At 43.8% G+C, this 18261-nt stretch overlaps 1 long non-coding RNA gene across 1 annotated transcript; it reads right to left on the bottom strand.

Moving 5' to 3' along the window:
* Positions 1-1422: 1422 nt before the first annotated feature.
* On the bottom strand, positions 1423-17145 carry LOC125627253 (uncharacterized). Its single transcript, XR_007353963.2, has 4 exons — positions 16980-17145; positions 5532-5586; positions 5398-5451; positions 1423-5109 (listed from the first exon to the last, which is right to left on the bottom strand). It is a non-coding gene; the product is annotated as an uncharacterized LOC125627253 (long non-coding RNA).
* Between the last annotated feature and the right edge of the window lie 1116 nt (positions 17146-18261).

Below are 18261 nucleotides of genomic sequence, written 5' to 3'. Positions count from 1 at the left end.
GCAGAACCCCCTCGTGAAGTTTAGCCTCCTCGTAATTTTTGAAAGTTTTTTGAAGACTGTCTTTCATTTCTGAATCCAGTTGGCATGTGGTTGTGGTTCTGATATTTTCTTCTCCGCTAGAAGCACGCTTTATCTGTTCTAACTGATGTCTAGGAACGAGGTACAATTATTCAGCGTGTTCCATTATCTGTTAATTAAAAGGCCTGACAGTAGAGGGAGTGCAAAGCTTAGCAAAGGTCCGACAAAGCCCCCAGCCTGTTTCACAATTAGCTTTTTTCATTTGAGTGATAGCTTTTTATCGCTCAGCTTTTTAATAATTCCCTGTTTTCTTTTTAGGATGCTTATTTGTCAGGGTTTTAGAGGTACGTTTCCTTTTAAAGTGTTGAGAGCTATTTCTGAGATGGCCACTACCAAGTCATCAGAAGCCGAGCAGAGAATCGCTTTTCTTTGCTGCGGCTTGGCTTTGATGAGAACTCTTAAAAGAGCCAGGTTTTTCTGCACGTGGCTAGACATGTTTGTCAGGGGGTTACTCTGGAAGTTGGATAAAAATAACTATTTTTTATGGGATTTTTTTAAAGGTGTATACACAGGGCCAGTCTGGAGGAAAAAGACCTGTTCTTAACCTGAAGGCTTCAGGCGCTGAAGCGTTTAAATCCACCAACAGATACCCATAGGGTTTTTTGGTAGCGTCCTCAAAAGGCTCCAAAAGGAATTGTCTTTCACCGGGGTACATTTGCCGGGCCAGAGTGGCGATTTGCAGTTTATCGCGTGGGTTTTTAAGAAAAACCATACATTTGGTATTTAAATTAATCACTCGGCTTTTTTTCCCCTGACAGAACATGTTTTGCACAATGTACATAATAACACTTAGGTTTTTGTGGGGTATGTATTTTGTAAAGGCATTTTCAATTTCAGACGCAGACTCCATTAGATCATCTATAATAACCATATTTACTTTATTACTTTATTACTAGGAAATAAATGTTCATCATTAAAAGTATTAGGTAAACCTTCCAAGAACATAATACATGGACATTTTTGCAGCAACTCTTTATACAACGGTTGCCAACAGCTATAAGAGCACACAATATTTTCAGGCATACAGGATAACAACTTATTACCATTTCTAACAATTCGAGGGGCCACAAAGCAAACGTGGCTTTTCATAATAATCAATTTAGGGTACAGCAAGGTTTTAAAATCCACTTCAAGGGCTCTTTTGTCATAAACGACTTTTGGGTTTTTTTTCAGTGTTCTCGTTTCTATCGACCAGTGCTTTTTTACCCTTTCGATTCCTGGCTGCTGTACCACAATTTCCCAGACGAGTTCTTTTAAGCTTTCAAAATTAATTTTTTTGCTATTCCCTGAGTTGAGCGTGATCCCTTTTACTTTCATGCAGATCTTACCGCTGAACAGTTTGTATCCGTATGTTTTAGGCCCAGCGGACACAAACTCCACGATATGTTCATCTGGTGGTATTTACCTGGTCAGATCCCCTAAATAATCCCCTAGGAGCGGGTTCCTCTCCCCTTCTTTACTCACAAAAATTACAGCGTCCGTATCGTGACAAAGACACCGCTCCTGTAAGTGGTCTAACAGACGGTAGAGCTCTAGCCTGGCATAACTGTGGTAAAGCACGCTATAAACACGTTAGTGTTGCTGGAGTGGGTGCAGCTTTCTTTTGTGTAGTTCCAAGACACCACAGCCATGTCATCGTCGATAAACTCGCACGCTGACACGTTGTAATAAGGTACAAAGACGTACTTGAAGAGCTCGTCGGGGTCAGTTACTATACTGGTGTTAGTCAAATTTGTTCGCTGACCAAATTTCCCCCCCAAGGAATTTAAAAACAGCTTTGAGATTTGCCTTTTCGTGGGGTTTACTTTAATTTTGTTTAGACGCAGACACACGTCTTCTCTTTCACGGTACTCTTTAACGTACCGGTTTTTTTAACTTGTCCGTACACCAGTGAGGGAACTCCGAGGCCTCTTGTTTCTGTCTCAGGTGTGTTTTAATGTAGTTTGAAAACAGGGCGTCTGAAGAGCAGTTAAAATGCCAGACTTCATAAATCTCAGCGATTCTGTATCCTTTGTCTAAAGCCTCCACCAACTCTACTGTGAACCAAGTTCCTGTTAAAGCCCTCTCCTCCTGACTGTGCTCGCAGGGGTCCTTTTGTTTTGTTTCTGCACAAAGGGCGCATGGGGGAACATGAGTTTTCCACCGACCCTGTATGGTAATATGGGGAAATACAGGGCTCTTGGAGGGTACACTTTAACCTTGGTGATGACAGAGTACTGTCTGATAGCCCCAAAATGCTCATACACAATACCGGGGTGTCCCACAGGGTATTGTTTATTCTTGTTAACAAAAGAGTAAAGGCCGGTAAAATCGTAGTAATGAATCTGCTCCCCGGGCTGTGGTTTGTAATAAAGGCAGATGGTTTTCGTTCTACCCCCGTAAAGGGTGTCTTTAGGAACCAAAGTTTGTGGCAGTTTTTTTTCTCGTCAAAAGTCCCCCACCCGGTTATCGTTAGCTAGCATAGCCAACCATTCGTGTTCCCACATGGCCGTTACCTCAAACCCCTGTCTTTTTAGAAATTGCGCCTTAATCAGGGTTCGGTCGTACAGGTGTCTGTAGGTCGAATTAAGCAACGGATTGTGGTCATTTTCACAATAGCAGATGGGGCAGCCGTGAAAAAAACATTCGTTAAATTCAAAGGCTGTGGATTTACCTGCTATGACGGCGTAACCATCCAAAAATAGGACCCCCCACTCCCCACCCTGCAAAGCGTGTTGGATGTAAATGGTCTCAGTGTGGGCTACGTTCAGCAACCATTGAATGGCCGGGGTGGAATATCTCTTCTGCTATTTGTGGTAATTGTTTAATGGCAGAAGGGCTATGGTTCGCGGTTTTAAAAAATTAAATCGGTACATGGCCATCCAAATCGAGGCTAATGTAAGGTACTGAAAGGGGTCTATACACTTAGTGACCACCTTCTCATCATCCTGTCCTGGGTTTTTAACAATCTGCTTTTCTGTCATTTTTATAACTTTATTTTTGAACCGGTCGCAAGCCTCTCGCAAAATTTCAACATCTTTTTGACAATAATAGCGCAGATCTTTTTGGAGATCGAATTTGTTTTGGCGATTGTGTTGGTACCAGTTCAGAAATTCCTTTTTTTCTTCAGGCAGCATGTATTCTACTCCAAACTACTCTATCCCGGGCATAGGCCCCACATAGTTCTGATTTGCAACAGTGTTAAAAAAAGCGCGGAAAGTACCCCTTAACTTCCTCCAACCCCATAGCTTTGAGTAACTTGCTAAGTTTTGTGGGAAGAAAATTTAAAGAAGCTATAAATCTAATGTCTAAGTCCATCACCGTTACGCACATTCATTTCCCCCCTTGTGTTTTTTCTTTAATCAACTGTCTAAGGATAAAATAACAATCGTAATCTTTAGCATTATGAGCAATGAATGGGTATCCCTTAAAGCATTTGTCTACAAAGGTTCAAACAAACTCGCTAACGCATTCTTCTCCCTTAAATTCCCAGCTGGTTTCTTTATTTAGATACAAGGCATAAACATAATTTGGCACCTGTAGCCCATTTCTTGGATGCATTAAAAATCATAAAACACATAATCCTTCCCCTCTTCTGGAGACCAAATTTTATGTATATAACACTCATAACCCTCTATGTTGTCGGTCTTCTGATAGCACTGGGGACATTTTTTGCTTTTACACCTGTGATTTTTAACCTTGTAGAAGCCGCAATTACTGCAAAGACTTCTGTTTTTACAATCAACTTTACCGTCTTTTACCAAAGCGTTGTGCCTTTCTAAACAGGCCTCGGGCCTGCAAAATAGTTTAGAGCTGTGGGCATCTCTTTTTTCAGTGGCCACTTCAAGGCGCTCGGCGCTATTACACGTACGGCAGTGATTTTTACAGGCTTGCTGATGTTTGTGGCTGGACGTGGCTTATCAGTAATTGCACAAATACGGCGCGCCTATAAAGGCTTTAATATTTAGGATGCCATAATAATGTTTGTCATGTAACAGAACAAAACCAGTTTTGGGCGGTGTACACCAGCCGTTGTAAAAAAGCGCAAGTTTCCATTTTCATGATACATAACGGTCTACCCCTAAGCGCTCTTCAAAAGCGCTCCCGTCTGTAAAGTGAATCATTTTTTGGTCCGAAAACCCCAGCTCCTGATGGAGATGTCTGGCTGCCTCTAATAGTTGGATATCTGTAAGTTTTTCATCTGATAAAAGACCCAGCACGCTACCGGCAAAACACAGTTTGTTACCTTGGTTATGTAAATCAATTAATTTTTTTCTTTTTTCCGATGATTTTACTGTACATGATAGTTTTTAAGGGCCTTTACAGCCCCTCGCTCCCCCACACCACCAGCCCTGTTTCTAATATGTTTATGTTTTTAGGTTTCATGTTTAGTCACACCCTCCCTTCCACCTTTAACACACTTTTGGTCTAAAACCACCCTTTTGTCTGGAGCATTTTGCTTTTGAAACACCTCAACGATTAGCTTCGAAAACTTTTTATCTATTAAACGCTTCAGAGATGTACAAACACGAAACAGCTCATTACAAACAACAACTGATGCAGCAAGACATACAGGGAGGTTTTTACTTGTAGCAGAGATTTTGCTTTGCCCAGAAGCCGGGGGGCGGGCCTCTTGACTCTGCTCAAACCCAGCCCTGGACACAGCTGCTGCTACAGGATTGTTTGCCTTTACCCTTCTCAAAGCTGGTTCCTTCGGGGCTGTAAAGGCTTGGGGCTGTTGAGAACTAGGGGTTTGAGTTCCTTTGGATTGCTTACCAGTGTCCCCGGCCCTGCAGAGGTAGATTTTTTTTGGCCCTGGTGGTGCAGGGCAGATCAAAATGCGGGGGGGGGTAACCCCCTTGCTTCTATATGCTGCTGTTTCAGTGGTAGATTTTTTGGCCCTTTTTAAGGATGGCTGGTTCTGTGTAATGAGGTTTTGGATGTGCTCAAAATCAAAGTGTCTCATACCCTTGCTTCCCACTGTCGCTGATTCAGAGCGAAATTTCTTGGTCCCCTTCAACGTTTCTTCTTGAGAGATAACACTCGATAAGTCTGTCAATACACATAAACAAAATGTTTTTAGCACCTAAACCTGTATGTTCTTTTTATTAACAGCCACAAACATATCCCCGACATACATGTATCCCACATAACCCACCCCTTCACGCTAAAGACCTTTAGCTCTTATGTAGTACAGCTCCAGACTCCTCAACAACAACCCGCAAAACATGTTTACAGTAAAACCTTTGGGGCCAAGGTGATTCCTCTTTTTACTAACAACAACAAACCCCTAGAAAAAATGTCCACTATTTCAAACACATATTTAAGAACAAATCATACCGTCTTCTGTCATTTCAGGAAACGCTGTCTGTTGGTTTTGACTTCCATCTTGTTCTAAATTTTTAAAAATAAACTTCTTAAAACCATTTTTTTAAAAAATAAACCATAAACGTGTAAGATATGAAGCCGCTTACCACGATTTAAAACTTCTAGTGCGGAATCTGGTATGTCAAGAAAAACGGCCTCGTCCTGTTTGAAAAAAATATTAACTTTTAACTAAGCACAACACAGGCAGAGAACAGGGGTAACACACACCATAGTCATTTTTCTTATCATGTCATTGCGTCCCATCAGCGGTGTTTCTTTAACAGCCTTGTCCAGTTTTCTGTCCCTATTTATAGGTTTACACCTGTTGAAAAAAGGGCTTGGGGCCCCTAAAATTTAAAACCATGGGGGTATAAGGGTCATTTTTTTCTAGAAAAAAAGATGGGGAGAAAGGGGCTACATACTTTAGCTTTAATGGTTAAAAGGTTCTTATGTTCTATAGTAAGTGTGTTTAAACAGTTTATAAAAAGACACTGTAAATGGTAATATGCTCATTAACATATCTGTAACCAAAAGCTACAACCTTTATTCTTTAATTCAATTGTTTATCGTATGTTTTGGTCAGCATTTGTTACAGGGTCCTCTTCCTTTAAATAAGAGCAGAGCAAGCGGCCTCTAAAGAAAAAAAAAAGCGGGAACCCTAGGCTACATTCTTTACCTCTAATGGTTAAAAAGGTTTTATTTTATACAGTGAGCTTATTTACAGTTAAAGTTACTGTTCTTTTTAGTACAAGTCTTTGGTATCATTTTGTTTTGAAAACAGGCCTTGGGCTTTCTTAGTTCTGACCACAATGGCTTCTTTTTTCACATCGTTTTTACTGACCATGTTAGTCTAAAACTTTTTTGTGTTTTTAATTCCTGAACTGTTTCTGCAGGCTTACCTTTTATTAAAACACTTATGCCCATGGGGCTAAATAAAGGAGTGTTTCAGAGTAACAGCCGTGTTCGTCTGTGTTCGCAAAAAGGAAAGGAGGACTTGTGGCACCTTAGAGACTAACCAATTTATTTGAGCATAACCTTTCGTGAGCTACAGCTCACTTCATCGGATGCATACTGTGGAAAGTATAGAAAATCTTTTAATACACACAAAGCTTCTCTACAAAAGAAAAAGGACACTAAACTTTCTAAACTACTACATGCCACAAGGGGCCACAGCAATGGTTCCCTCAACCCACCCAGCAATATTGTTAACCTATCCAACTATACTCTTAGCCCAGCAGAAGCAGCTGTCCTATCTCAGGGCCTCTCCTTCTGCCCCTCCACCCCCACGAACATGATGCAGTTCTGTGGTGACCTAGAATCCTATTTTCGACGTCTCCGACTCAAGGAATATTTCCAACACACCTCTGAACAACATACTAATCCACAGAGACCTCCCTACCAACACTACGAAAAGAAGGATTCTAGGTGGACTCCTCCTGAAGGTCGAGACAGCAGACTGGACTTCTACATAGAGTGCTTCCGCCGACGGGCACGGGCTGAAATTGTGGAAAAGCAGCATCACTTGCCCCACAACCTCAGCTGTGCAGAACACAATGCCATCCACAGCCTCAGAAACAACTCTGACATCATAATCAAAAAGGCTGACAAAGGAGGTGCTGTTGTCATCATGAATAGGTTGGAATATGAACAAGAGGCTGCTAGGCAGCTCTCCAACACCACTTTCTACAAGCCATTACCCTCTGATCCCACTGAGTTACCAAAAGGAACTACAGCATTTGCTCAAGAAACTCCCTGAAAAAGCACAAGATCAAATCCGCACAGACATGCCCCTGCAACCCCAACCTGGGATATTCTATCTACTACCCAAGATCCATAAACCTGGAAATCCTGGGCGCCCCATCATCTCAGGCATTGGCACCCTGACAGCAGGATTGTCTGGCTATGTAGACTCCCTCCTCAGGCCCTACGCTACCAGCACTCCCAGCTATCTTCGAGACACCACTGACTTTCTGAGAAAACTACAATCCATTGGTCATTTTCCTGATAACACCATCCTGGCCACTATGGATGTAGAAGCCCTCTACACCAACATTCCACACAAAGACGGATTACAAGCCGTCAAGAACACTATCCCCGATAATGTCACGGCTAACCTGGTGGCTGAACTTTGTGACTTTGTCCTTACCCATAACTGTTTTACATTTGGGGACAATGTATACCTTCAAATCAGCGGCACTGCTATGGGTACCTGCATGGCCCCACAGTATGCCAACATTTTTATGGCTGACTTAGAACAACGCTTCCTCAGCTCTCGTCCCCAACGCCTCTACTCTACTTGCGCTATATTGATGACATCTTCATCATCTGGACCCATGGAAAAGAAGCCCTTGAGGAATTCTACCATGATTTCAACAATTTCCATCCCCCCATCAATCTCAGCCTGGTCCAGTCCACACAAGAGATCCACTTCCTGGACACTACAGTGCTAATAAATGATAGTCACATAAACACCACCCTATACCGGAAACCTACTGACCGCTACTCCTACCTACATGCCTCCAGCTTTCACCCTGACCACACCACACGATCCATTGTCTACAGGCAAGCTCTGCGATACAACTGCATTTGCTCCAACCCCTCAGACAGAGACAAACACCTACAAGATCTCTGTCAAGCATTCTTACAACTACAATACCCACCTGCGGAAGTGAAGAAACAGATTGATAGAGCCAGAAGAGTTCCCAGAAGTCACCTACTACAGGATAGGCCTAACGAAGAAAATAACAGAACGCCACTAGCAGTCACCTTCAGCCCCCAACTAAAACCCCTCCAACGCATTATTAAGGATCTACAACCTATCCCTCACAAATCTTGGGAGACAGGCCAGTCCTTGCCTACAGACAGTCCCCCAACCTGAAGCAAATACTCATCAGCAACCACATAGCACACAACAGAACCACTAACCCAGGAACCTATCCTTGCAACAAAGCCTGTTGCCAACTGTGCCCACATATCTATTCAGGGGACACCATCACAGGGCCTAATAACATCAGCCACACTATCAGAGGCTCGTTCACCTGCACATCCACCAATGTGATATATGCCATCATGTGCCTGCAATGCCCCCTGCCATGTACATTGGTCAAACTGGACAGTCTCTACGTAAAAGAATAAATGGACACAAATTAGATGTCAAGAATTATAACATTCATAAACCAGTCGGAGAACACTTCAATCTCTCTGGTCACGCGATTAGACATGAAAGTTGCGATATTACAACAAAAAAACTTCAAAACCAGACTCCAGCGAGAGACTGTTGAATTGGAATTCATTTGCAAATTGGATACAATTAACTTAGGCTTGAATAGAGACTGGGAGTGGCTAAGTCATTATGCAAGGTAACCTATTTCCTCTTGTTTTTTCCTACCCCCCACCCCTCCTCAGACGTTCTTGTTAAACCCTGGATTTGTGCTGGAAATGGCCCAACTTGATTATCATACACATTGTAAGGAGAGTGATCACTTTAGATAAGTTACCAGCAGGAGAGTGGGGTGGGGGGAGAGAAAACCTTTTGTAGTGGTAAACACCCATTTTTTCATGCTTTGTGTGTATAAAAAGATCTTCTATACTTTCCACAGCATGCATCTGATTAAGTGAGCTGTAGCTCACGAAAGCTTATGCTCAAATAAATTGGTTAGTCTCTAAGGTGCCACAAATACTCCTTTTCTTTTTGCATAAAGGACTGTGTTTTTTCAAGGGTTTATTCCTTTACAAAACTTTCATCTCTCTTTGTTAAAAAGTACAAAAAACCCCCAAGCTTCTTCTCTCTGATCCAGTGGTTAACAAAATAAGGAAAATATAAACTGTCTGTTACTAAAAACCTGGGGTAATTCTGCCTGCTCTATTTTATTGAAACACCCCTGTAAAAAAAGGGCTGTGTCTTTTCAAGTCAATATAAAGCAGAGCTTTATTCCATTACAAACCGTGATGTAACTAACTTGTGTTTGTAAAAAGCAGGCTTCTTCTTTCTAATCACAGCTATCAGCTGCAAAAGCCTGTTGTTTTATATTGGGCTCACTAAAAAAAAGAAAGACCAATGCTAGCCTAAAACCTAGAAAAAAACTTTGAAAAATGGCTTGTTACTAAAAGCGTATGGTTTTAACTTTTATGAAAACCCCCTTCTAAAAAACTACATGGCGGAAAAGATGCTGGGTGTCTGTTTCTTTAGATAAGAATAAGGCAGTTAAAAGTTTGGGGTCTTGGACCTATAAAATTGGTTCAGAAAAATAAACTCTATAACGTCATTGTAAAACAACCTCTGATTGGCCCGATCCAAAGGCGGGGATAACAAGTCTGAAAGTTTCTAAACGGTGTCGCTGCCTCATTTTACAGAAAGACAGGCAAGGAAAAAAATCTCTCTCTGTCTTCAATTCAACCATGTGCTCTCTGTCTTTCCTCTGCTCTTTCTTATAATCTATCCTGATACTGAAGGCTTTTTTATGACTTATTTTATCATTTGTTTGCTAAATTACTTTTTTAGAGCTAGCTTTTAATGTTTCTTAATATTATTTAGTGCTTTTTTTAGTCATTTTTTTATCAGGTGCTTCCTAAATTTCCTTTTTAATCTTGTTTTTATAGCTTTTAATGTAAGGTAAAGATCCTCTTTAAATCTTGGGACTACAGGATTGGTTCCACAAGCGCATTCTGTGACCTAGCTGTAAAACAACCTCTGATTGGTCCAAAAGGAGGGGCTAGCTCCCAGGAGCGCTGCCCAAACCAGCTATCATTTCGCTACCAACAGTCAGTGGGGCAGGATGTTTCGCTCTGCATGTGTTCAGTAACACAAACACTCTATTCTTTACCAACTGCTCTCCTTACTCAATCCCCCTTTTTCAATAAACCTTACCCAAACGTCTCTCACTCTTATCTTTCAATGTATCACATTTTCTATTCTTTTATAGCATACCATCATCTTTCTTTTCCTTAATAACCTGCCCTTTAACAACAGCTCTCCTTACACAAACACCTTTTCTCAATACTTTAAACTGCTCTCAATGTATCCAAGCACAACACTTCCCTCATTCAAACGCGCACAAAATTGTTTTTTTCAAAATGGCCAATGGCGCCAAACTTCGGCGCCAACGGAAACGGAGTGGGAAGGCTGCACATAAGCTCTAAAGAGGCGTGGAAACCTGTTAAAAATGCATGGTGAGGAGTACTATCGAGGCATTTTACTACTTAGAGGCATTGCCATCAGATCGAGGGACGTGATCGTTCCCCTCTATTCGACATTGGTGAGTCCTCATCTGGAGTACTGTGTCCAGTTTGGGCCCCACACTACAAGAAGGATGTGGAAAAATTGGAAAGCGTCCTGAAGAGGGCAACAAAAACGGTTAAGGGGACTGGAACACATGATTTATGAGGAGAGGCTGAGGGAACTGGGATTGTTTAGTCTGCGGAAGAGAAGAATGAGGGGAGATTTGACAGCTGCTTTCAACTACCTGAGAGGTGGTTCCAGAGAGGATGGTTCTAGACTATTCTCAGTGGTAGAAGAGGACAGGACAAGGAGTAATGGTCTCAAGTTGCAGTGGGGGACGTTTAGGTTGGATATTAGGAAAAACTTTTTCACTGGGAGGGTGGTGAAGCACTGGAATGCGTTCCCTAGGGAGGTGGTGGAATCTCCTTCCTTTGAGGTTTTTAAGGTCAGGCCTGACAAACTCCTGCCTGGGATGATTTAGTTGGAGATTGGTCCTGCTTTGAGCAGAGGGTTGGACTGGATGACCTCCTGAGGTCCCTTCCAACCCTGATATTCTATGATTCTGTTATGTGCAAAAAGCTGAAGTACTCAATGCTTTTTTGCCTCGGTCTTCACAGACAAGGTCAGCTCCCAGACTGCTGCACTGGGCAACACAGCATGGGGAGGAGGTGACCAGCTCTCAGTGGTGAAAGAACAGGTTAAGGACTATTTAGAAAGGTTGGACATGCACAAGTCCATGGGTCCAGATCTAATGCATCCAAGGGTGCTAAGGGAGTTGGCTGATGTGATTGCAGAGCTACTGGCCATTATCTTTAAAAATTCATGGGGATCAGGGGATGTCCTGGACGATTGAAAAAAGGCAAATATAGTGCCCATATTTAAAAAAGGGAAGAAAGAGAACCCGGGGAACTACAGACCGGTCAGCCTCACTTCAGTCCCAGGCAAAATGATAGAGCAGATCCTCAAGGAATCCATTTTGAAGCACTTGGAGGAGAAGAAGGTGATCAGGAACTGTCAACATGCATTCAGCAGGGGCAAGTCATGCCTGACCAACCTGATTGCCTTCTATGATGAGATAACTGGTTCTGTGGATATGGAGAAAGTGGTGGATGAGATATATCTTGACTTTAGCAAAGCCTTTGATACAGTCTCCCACAGTATTCTTGCCAACAAGTTAAAGCAGTATGGATTGGATGAATGCACTATAAGAAAGTGCACTAGATTGTCAGGCTCAACGGGTAGTGATCAACAGCTCGATGTCTAATTGGCAGCTGGTATCAAGCGGAGTGCCGCAGGGGTCAGTCCTGGGGTCGGTTTTGTTCAACATCTTTATTAATGATCTGGATGACGGGATGAATGGCAAGTTCACAGATGACACTAACTGAGGGGAGGGGTAGATATGCTGGAGGGTAGAGATAGGGTCCAGAGTGACCTAGACAAATTAGAGGATTAGGGCCAGGGCTGGCCTTACCATGAGGTGAACTGAGGTGACTGCCTCAGGTGCCAGACTGGGGGTGGGGGGTGCCACTAGGACCCAGAGTGTAGAAAATTGTTTCTGCTGCTGGCCCATATGTAGTCTCTCTGCTCTAGATGCACAGAGATGGGGGAGCGCTGTGCTGGAGGGAAGAGGGCACGAGAGACAGAACAGGCAGGCAGGAGAAAAGGTGAGAGGGAATAACAGAAAGCAGCAGGAGCTGCAGGGGGAGAGAGGAAGAGGAGCCTCTTATGTACCTCTCTAGCACCCCAGGAGCCTGGACTGATTAACCCCAGCTTCTCAGCGAGCTTCCTGTTTCCTGCTGCTTCCCTGAACCCATTTGAGGAGAACAGGCAGTCAACTGAAGGAGCCAATAAGGCCCTTAAGAAGCTGATATCTTCCCTCACTCAGGCCCTGCTACCAGCCTGCTTAATTGTCCCCTTCAACTGAGTGTTGAGAGCCACTGTAGCTGGCACAGGACAGCAGTCATGAGTGAAAGAAGAAAACGCCCCTCTGGGTCATCACTCAGAAAAAGCAAGCAAGCAAAGGAAGCTTTTCTATCTAAGCAGGAAGGAGCTCTCCTGAGATACACAGACACAAATGTTCACGGTGAGCTTTGCAAAATGAAGGTTGCAGAAAGCTTTTACAAAATGCAGTGGGCATTTTAAAATGGAGTTTGGGGCAAGTTAAAATGGAGTTTGAGTTACAATATGGACAAGTGAAAGGAATGGCAAACAGTGAAAGAAGTTACAATATAGACAAGTATAATGAATGAGAAACAGTGAGCAGAAGTTACAATGTTGAAACAAAAAAGAAAAGGAGTACTTGTGGCACCTTAGAGACTAACCAATTTATTTGAGCATGAGCTTTCGTGAGCTACAGCTCACTTCATCGGATGCATTCAGTGGAAAATACAGTGGGGAGATTTATATACACAGAAAACATGAAACAATGGCTGTTACCATACACACTGTAACCACAGTGATCAGGTAAGGTGAGCTATTACCAGCAGGAGAGCGCCGGTGGGGAGGGGGGCCTTTTGTAGTGATAATCAAGGTGGGCCATTTCCAGCAGTTGACAAGAACGTCTGAGGGACAGTGGGGCAGGGAAGGGGGGGAAATATATATGGGGAAATAGTTTTACTTTGTGTAATGACCCATCCACTCCCAGTCTCTAGTCAAGCCTAAGTTAATTGTATCCAGTTTGCAAATTAATTCCAATTCAGTAGTCTCTCGTTGGAGTCTGTTTTTGAAGTTTTTTTGTTGAAGAACTGCCACTTTTAGGTCTGTAATCGAGTGACCAAAGAGATTGAAGTGTTCTCCGACTGGTATTTGAATGTTATAATTCTTGACGTCTGATTTGTGTCCATTGATTCTTTTACGTAGAGACTGTCCAGTTTGGCCAATGTACATGGCAGAGGGGCATTGCTGGCACATGAAGGCATATATCACATTGGTAGATGTGCAGGTGAACGAGCCTCTGAGAGTGTGGCTGATGTGATTAGGCCCTATGATGGTGTCCCCTGAACAGATGTGTGGACACAGTTGGCAACAGGCTTTGTTGCAAGGATAGGTTCCTGGGTTAGTGGTTCTGTGGTGTGTTGTGTGGTTGCTGATGAGTATTTGCTTCAGGTTGGGGGGCTGTCTGTAAGCAAGGACTGGCCTGTCTCCCAAGATCTGTGAGAGTGATGGGTCATCCTTCAGGATAGGTTGTAGATCCTTGATGATGCGTTGGAGAGGTTTTAGTTGGGAGCTGAAGGTGATGGCTAGTGGCGTTCTGTTATTTTCTTTGTTGGGCCTGTCCTGTAGTAGGTAACTTCTGGGTACTCTTCTGGCTCTGTCAGTCAGTGTAAGTTTCAGCGATCTAAGCAGGGATTGGATTGAAAGTGAAACTCAATTAGCCAGTTATTGGGGTAACCGGTTTTTGAATGAATGTTGTTTCATTCATAAAACTTTGCTTATGAAGTTATATTAATAAAGTGAACAATTAAAAACAATTTCATTGATCAGTTCTAGACCCCTCCCCGATTAATCACTGAGATTCGGAGGCAACAGAGACTGTGCCAGGGAGGGTGGCTTCTCCTCACCTCCGTTGCTGGCTTATGATGAAAATGGCTCAGTAGGCTGTGAGCCTTGCCTCTAGAGAGAGAAGGGCTACTTGGAGGGTCACAGTGAGCCTCTGAGTCTAGTGAAATCCTCCAGAAAGTACGGGACCCACTGAGACAAGGACAGAGCTTTGTCACACTCTTTACTGGCAACATGTTCTGAAAAGGCTCGTTGCCATTGTGAGAATGCTCGCGACCCAACACCTAGCCCTGCGTGGCACTTCAGATCAGCTGTATGTGCCAAACAATGGAAACTTCCTAAAATTGTGGAGTTGTTGGCTGAGTTTGCTGCTGTACTCCAGGAGCCTCTAAGAAGAGTCACCACCCAAGAAATGTACACACACCACTACCTTGGAAAAACAATTCAAAATGAGATCATACAGTTACTGGGAACAAAAGTCAAACAGAAGATTGTGGCAGATCTGAAGTCAGCAAGATATTCCTCTGTTATTCTGGACTGCACACCTGACATCAGCCATACGGAACAAACGACTTTAATGGTTCGTTTTGTAACAACAACAGAACCTCGTGAAAATGTCCCTGCAATGGTGACGGTCCGAGAGCATTTTCTAGAATTTATTGACATTGATGATACTACAGGAGCTGGTATGACACATGTGCTTCTTAAAAAGCTGGAAGATACGGGAATTGAGATGGTTGACAGGAGAGGTCAGGGCTATGATAACGGTGCCAACATGAGAGGAAGGAACAGAGGAGTGCAGACATGGATCCAAGAGTTAAACCCTGGAGCTTTTTTTGTCCCATGCAGTTCTCATTCATTGACCTTGGTGGTCCGTGATGCAGCATCAGCTTCTAGTGAGGCTGCTGAATTTTTTAATGTAATTCAAAGCATCTATGTATTTTTCTCTGCATCAACTCATTGATGGCAAATTTTGAAGCAACATCTGGGAACATCTTCTCTGACACTGAGACCACTGAGTGCCACACGATGGGAAAGTCGAGTGGAGGCGATAAAGCCTATCAAACACCAAATTGGGAAGATAGATGATGCCATAGTTGCCATTATGAAGGATAATGCTATGACAGGAACTGTTCATGGGAGAACAGTGTCAGCGGGAAATGGAATCACCAGAACCATACATAACTTCAAATTTCTGTGTGGTTTAGTGTTGTGGCATGACATACTGTTTGAAATAAATGTTGTAAGCAAGAGACTCCAAGGTGTTGACCTTGATATATCTGGCGCAATGGAACAACTGGACAAAGTAAAGTCATACCTACAGTCTTACCGGTCAGATGAGGGATTTGAAAACGCTCTGAAGAGTGCACAGAAGTTGGCAGAGGAACTTCACGCTGAAGCTGTTTTCCCACCCATTCAAGAATACAAGAGTCACTGAAGAAGAAGACATTTTGATTACAAGGCACGGGATAATCCCATAAGAGACCCAAACAACAATTCAAAGTTGAACATGAAAGGTGGGTAGAACTCAGACAGATGGAGATTGATGCACAAGCAGCCAAAGAAAAAGCCAGGGTAGAGGCAGAAGAAGCTGCCCACAAGAGAGCTATGGAGGCAAAAGAAAAAGAAATGGAGGCAAAGGAAAAAGAAATGGAGGAGAGGGAAAAAGAGAGGAAGCATGCACTGGAGATAGAGAAGGCAAGGGCTCAGCAGAATATACAGAATAACCCTAACAATCCACAAATGGGAGCAACTAGGTCCACAGTATGATGAATCCAGTGATATTGCTGAATATTTTCTCACCTTTGAGAGACTGTGCACACTCCATAAAATTCCTGATGCTCACAAGATGACCACATTGGTCACAAAATCGACTGGAAGAGCTCTGGACATATTCAAGAAGATACCATGACAGGAATAGAGCAGGAAGAAGGCAGAATTGAGACCTTTCAAAGTTTTGGCCCATTCGAGGGGACATGGGGGGCGTCCTTTGAGCTCCCTGCCTCAGGTGCCAAAATGTTGTGGATTGGCCCTGCACCCAAGTGCAGAACCCCTTTGAGAGCCCAGGAAGGTGCAGTTGGGAATTCCTTCCTGTGGGGCACCCTTAAGCCCCTTCATCCCCAGTCCCCCCAGGGAAGAGCTGAGAAAGGAAAAAAAAAGGAAACGAGCTGCTGCCACCAGCTAATTAAACAACCTGCACAAATCTCTTAGGACACACAAATCCAATTCTCTTCTTAAAAAAGGTAAATTTTATTAATAAAAAAAGAAAGAAAATACATCAGCGATCTCTGGCTATTTCTAGTTTTTAAAAGAGCAACTACAAGGATTAAGCACCAAGAATAGCTTCCTTGAGGTCCAGCATAAAGGTTACAAGCAAAACAAAAGCACCTGAGGTTAGCACACAGGACTCCACAAGCCATAACGAAATAAGAGGGATAAACCTAATCGCATCTTCCGAGACATTTCCTGATCTGCTTACATTTCTGGGGTTTTAAATGAGTAGTTTCTAGGTATGATACTGATGATTTTTTCATACCTGGCCCAAGCTTCTTACAGCATAACTGCTGCCCTGTCCACCTCTCCCCGCGGAGAACCACAGACAGACAAAAGAGGAGTTGTTTTTCAATTTTAAAAAGTTCTAGCCTTCCCATTGGCTCTTTTGGCCAGGTGCCCACTCCCTTCCTCTTACCTATGCATAGCAGGGAGACTTTTTAACCCTTTAGAGGTAGAGCAATTAGAGAACAGCTACTAAGAGGGATTTTATAGCTACTGCCTGGCTGGATGTCCATAAAAGGAAGCTACCTCCCCCACCACCTTCATTTATCACACTGGTCCATACCTGGTACAGGAACATGACACTCCCCAGGCCCCACACTGTGCTGGCTAGAAATGCCTCAGTCACAGAGGCAGTTGCGGTTGCTTCCTCCTTCTCCCTTCAGTTTTGGCTCCCTTGCGAATACAGACTAACACGGCTGTTACTCTGAAACCGTTCATATGAACAGAGGATTAGCACTTTCCCTTATGGAAGGGAGCTTAAACAAAAAAAGGAAGTTATTCCCTGCCGTGCAATGGGCCAGTCTTACCATTAGGTGGCACCGGTGACCCACACTGGGTTGGTACCACCAGCCTGTCTAGGCTGGGAACTATGGATGTGACTCCTCCCCTCGTGCATACACACCTGCAGTAGCTGGATGAGAATTAGCACTACCAGTGTAGCCATGGTAGTATGGGCAGTAGGACCACAGGCATGGCAGAGCTTTGCCAAGAACGTACCGACTGGCTTGCTACCATGGCTACCAGCTCAGTAAGAGCTCCCACAGGTATGGGTGGGAGGAGGTATTGTTTCATATTCTCTGTGTGTATATCAAGTCTGCTGCAGTTTCCACGGTATGCATCCGATGAAGTGAGCTGTAGCTCACGAAAGCTCATGCTCAAATAAATGGGTTAGTCTCTAAGGTGCCACAAGTCCTCCTTTTCTTTTTGCGAATACAGACTAACACGGCTGTTCCTCTGAAACCTCCCACAGGTATGTGTACGTGAGCAGAGGAATCACACCCCTAGCTGGTACGCAGTCTTGCCGGAATACCCCTGTGACAAATACAGCCCAGCACATGTGGGGAGGGGACTCTGGGCTGTCCAGTGCAGTTTTGCCCTTCATTGCCCCATAGGCACCGGCCTGGCCGTTCTCTTCCACGCTGGATGTGCTTCCTGCTGCTTGGTCCCCTCTCCCAGTGCACTCCCTGCTCCCCTGGGCAATGCTTATCAGCTGGGGGCTAACATGTAACAAATTGAAGCCCCTATTTCCTCTCCCCCTCTCAGGCAGCAGCCGCTTCTAATAGAAGGAGCTAGACGGGCTCCTCCCCTTTGTCTCCAACTGCTGCTACAGGCCTCCAGGCACTTCTTTGCCATGAAGAGCCTGAGGACCCTTAGAAGCCAGGCCCACACCACACAAATAGCTCACTCTCTGCTAAACACCAGCAGCCTCTATGCATCACAACTTGGGAGAGGCTATTTTAGGAAGCCAGTTTGTCAGAGCACAGCAATGCTTGTCTCTGGGATCTGCACTCCAGCCTATGGCTCCTCTTGTGAGTCAGTGACTGCTGTGAGACCCATGAAAGGAG

The sequence above is a fragment of the Caretta caretta genome, chromosome 25, assembly GCF_965140235.1.
Source record: "Caretta caretta isolate rCarCar2 chromosome 25, rCarCar1.hap1, whole genome shotgun sequence".
In the NCBI taxonomy this organism is placed as follows: Eukaryota; Metazoa; Chordata; order Testudines; family Cheloniidae; genus Caretta; species Caretta caretta.
The sequence above is the reverse complement of the archived record's forward strand: the minus strand, read 5'-3'. Positions and strand labels throughout refer to the sequence as shown.